Here is a 4,597-nt window from a genome sequence, read left to right on the forward strand (position 1 = left end):
ACGGAAATACGTCATGAAGTGACGTATGACGTATTTCCGTCACGGAAATACGTCTAGAACATAATCAAAGAAAGAACCAGAAGAAAAAGTTCCACAAACATGCAAATTTGGCAATCGAACCCACGACCTCTCGGTCCGCGACGATAGATCGCCGACGTTTAACCCATTGCGCCACAAACGCAATTGCTGAGAGCTACACAGACGCGCCTTATATATCTAACACTCCTCCGTGTACCCGCGCTCTTGCTCGGGCGGTGCCGCCGCCTACGAGCAGAAAAGAAGTACTGCATTTGACACTAACGCGCACCGACAGTGAACGCTTCGGTGGTCTCAGCACTAAAGCCCCATATTTATAAATAGCGCCATTCTTAGATCTTGCCGCCACCGCGCTCACCCCGGCGCTCTCCTCGCTCCCCTCTCTTAGCCGCCTCCTGTCGCCCCAGCCTCCTCCGCTCCCCATTGGCCAATCCGTGTCACGTGAAGTTCGCGTCGCGCTTTTGTATATTTTTTTCTTTCCAGCGCGCTCCGACTGCCATTCTCGGGCCTGTGCGACGAAAGTGCTGTACGCACAAACGGATCAAACGTGTTAGGGACAAGACTTTGTTGTGATGGCATGCTGCTGCGCCTTAAGTTGCCGCAACCGACAAGGCGAGGGCAAAAGGCTTTTTTTGTTTACCATCCGGCGTGCGCAAACGCTTGCTGCACACTTGATATTTGCGCCGTCTCGCATCGTCGCGTTGACTTCCAAAACGGCATTATTAAGACCAGTTTACTGACTGACGAAGCAAAATCGCGCCTCAAAAACGTCTCCGCAGGGCGCGATCGAAGTTTTCCTCGGATTTCCTCTGGTAGCGCGTTAGCTGTCGTCTGCCACGGCAGGCCCGACGCAGGCGGCGCCCTGTCGATATCGCGCCTCGATCGCGCTGGTCGCGCCGAGCGCGATAGTGGAACGGAGGAGAGGGAAGTGGATGGCGCTACTTTTATAAATATAGGGGTTTTACTCAGCACTACGCCTCGATGCCAGCATTCGAAGGGCGCTGGCATCAAGAAGCACTACCAACGCCACCTAGGTGGCGTTCACCGTACTCAGCACAGCAGAGCGTGGCCTCCGGAATTAGCTCTGAAAATGTTCTGAAGTTGATCGCGGAGGCTGCAATTACGACGCGCTGTACGCGCTGATTTGACTCGGTGACGATTCAGTTACGTGCTTTGTCTTGCGCGTTGTATAGTGTGTCAGTTACGTGCTTCGTCTTTCGCGTTGTGCTAGCGTGTGCAGCGTAGTGCAGCTTCCATAGCACGACGGCTGCTCATGGTCATCGACGTGGTAGTCGTGATGGAGGGACGTGCCACCAGCGTCAGCGTGGGTGCATCAACGCCTAAGGCGCTTTAGCCACAGAACACCAATAGACATTATATCAAGTGCAATAAACATTACACTCTTCTGTGAAGACACGTTTCACTTTCGTGTTCTATACCGATTCCTATGAGGGATCAACCACATTTTTTTCTTTCCAGTGTTTATTCCCTCCAAACATAGTCGCGCTTCAATCGCTGCTTCCATAACCACCCTTGCTGATGTTGGTGACAATTGGTTCTGAACCGCTTTTCGACCCGAAGCTTCGCGACCTATGTGGATCGACCTTACAGTCGACACGGTCGAAAGCGAGACGTTGCGTGGATGCGTTCAAACGGACCCCAGGATGCCTGCCGCTAATTGATTTTATCGCACCGATAACAAAGCTGAGGCAATTCCTGCGCTTCCACTAACCCTAGTGTTCTAAACAAAATATTTAAAAGGTTCTTGAGGCTAAAATGGAAACATTTAGCATTCACCAGGTACCCGCGCCGAAGTCGTTCGCTTCCACCGAAGTTTACGCCTACCGTACCCGCCGAGTCCGTCTACACTTTATCGGCCCGTCTGGGCTCAGGAATCAACAAGTCTAATGAGGACAAATTACTCAATATTTCAGCTTTGCCATCGGTGTTTTTAAAACAAACCATTTTTCGTGCCTACATTGTCTGCACAACAAGCAATGAGCGCCGATGTGACGCGTTATAACCATACGCATATGTTCTGTCGATGAAGGCTTTCCAGCCACACTAACCGACGCTTCTCTGAAAGATATATGTGACTACGCAGACAGTGTCGATTGAAACGCATTATCGAACTAAGGAAACGTTGCATTTCCTATGCGCGAAGAACAAGGAACGGCTTTCAAAATCTGCAGTAACAGATCGTACAGCCTCCCGGGTCGGCGGTTCATTTAAGACTTTTTTAAAATTAAAATACCAATCGCAAATGCAAATCAGCGTTGGCGGCACTTCCAGGCACACTATTTAACACGGATAACAAGCTTTTCTTTCTGATGGAGGTGCACGTTTTATTTGCGGGGCAATTGCGCATCTACAATGTCTGTGGGAGCCAAGTCATTGCGAAACTGAAACTGCGTCTCCTTGTCGACATGGCAAATTATTCATCGTCTACGATGTGCCGGCGTAGGTCTGTAGGTCAGACGATCGCATCCTGTTTTGCATTTTTTACTTTTTTCTGTTTTGATTGCATTAAAACGATCCCCGCTGCGTTGTGTATTTAAAAATACCTATAGAGCAGCCACGCGCCGCGTATTTCTCGCCCTAGAGCTCCATGTCCCACCAGCACCCCGTGCCCAGCGTCTCCCAGTATACCGCGCCTTGCCAGTGCCCCAGTATCCAGCGCGTGACACTTGGCCCCTAATCACGCATGGCACTGGCCACTGGATACTGGGTTTTGTAATAGGTTCCTTCCCGAAACGTCGTTCCCGCTTCCTCAGGTATGGATCCCGCCACCATATACCACCGTCGCTAGTACTCGCTGCACCGTCCGGGGACGGCGTCCAACCTCCTCGGTGATGATCTTTGGAGTTTATGGCGCATGTGCCAAATGTGGCCAAAGAGCGCCAGGCGATGATAATGGCTTGTCAGGGGTATGAATAGTGAATTATAAGGTGTGGATGAAACGCATGTGGCATGGCTGCAAGGGGCCTAAAAATAGTCCTGTAAAGTGCGTAAAATCTATAGGTATGAGATTTATGGCAATGACTAATGAAGTGTGCTATGGATACGAGAGATGCATTGCGAAAGAATGATGAAATACTAAATATGTCAGAGGCGAAAATTTTCAAAAAGCACTACTGCCTAAACAGAGCCCTTGAACCGCAAAGGCCTTGAGACATGTGCTATAAGAACGACTATCACAGCGGCATCCTCTGGAGAGAGGATGCGCGACGAGCTTATTGGACCAGTAACATGCAGCACAACATAGTTAAAAAAACCGAGGACTGCTTTGGCGTTAAAAAGCGGTTCTTCACCCATAAACATCACGGGATGAAGAGGGATATGATAGCTGTATGCTACAGCAAAATGTTTCCTTCTCTCCATTTCGGCTTCCCGACACTCCAGGAGGACGTGAAGGACGGTCAGCCTCTTCCCACATCTACCACAGGTTGGTGGTTCAACGCCAGTCAGCCCCCGCAGGGGCGTCTGCGTGAGCAGGCGTTTGGTGTGGTGCGACACCACGGACCCGAGCACATGAGGGTCGGACCCTTCCACGTTTAACTGTGCGTGACTTAGCCGTGTCCGGGGAAAAGGGATCCTGGGAGTTGAGCCGAAGCCGGGTGTTTGGACCTTTAAGGCCCCTCGGCGGAGGCAACACACCCCTTTGGCCTCGGCTTCACGTAGACGGCACCCTCGGACTGACCCACCCGGGGGAAATCGGAAGTTGCCTTTTCCTGTCCTCCTCTTCAATCTTCGTCTTTTTCTCTCACTTTCAATCTTTCCTGTGTCCTTCTCTCTTCTGAATTTCTGATTAAAGAGGCAGCTAGGGTTAACCTTGTGTGAGATAGCCAACCTTTGTTATATCATATTTGGTTATAGTGGTTGTCTACAGCTGGCTTTGGCAGATCTTGTCTATAACAACCCTGTCGCGTCCCCTTATTGGGCTCCGCGGTGGGCGGTTGGCACCGCTGCCGAAATCACTTTAATTTGTATGGAATCCTCATACCCCAAACTCCATGATCGCCCTCTCATAAAAAGAGGGAAAAAAGGGCGCACCGATGAATCCTTCAAATTCTTTACAAAGAACACCAAAAGTTTTCCACGTTTCCACGTGATTCACTGTGAAAACACAGACAAAAAAGCGACAAACATTTCACCTTTCTTGGTGTCAAAATGTCTCACGGAGGTCATTGGAAGTGGCTACAAAGCCTCCAAGATGGCAAGTGGTGACCTTCTGATTGAAGTAAAATACAAAATGCAGTACGAGAAACTTGCAAACCTGGTGGCATTTGGCGATAAAACCATATCTGTTAGTGCACACCGAACAATGAACACCGTCAAGGATGTGGTTTCAGACGACGACCTCATGGATTTGACTGATGAAGAACTCCGGAATGGATGGAAAGAAGAAAACGTTATAAATGTACAACGCATAAAAATCCGGCGCGACAACAAAGAACTACCAACCAAACACATAGTACTTACTTTTGGCTTTAGCACACTCCCGGATTCAATAGAAACAAGCTACCTCAAACTGCGTGTAAGACCTTACATTCCGAATCCG

Source organism: Dermacentor silvarum, chromosome 8 (genome assembly GCF_013339745.2).
Source record: "Dermacentor silvarum isolate Dsil-2018 chromosome 8, BIME_Dsil_1.4, whole genome shotgun sequence".
NCBI classification, from domain to species: domain Eukaryota; kingdom Metazoa; phylum Arthropoda; class Arachnida; order Ixodida; family Ixodidae; genus Dermacentor; species Dermacentor silvarum.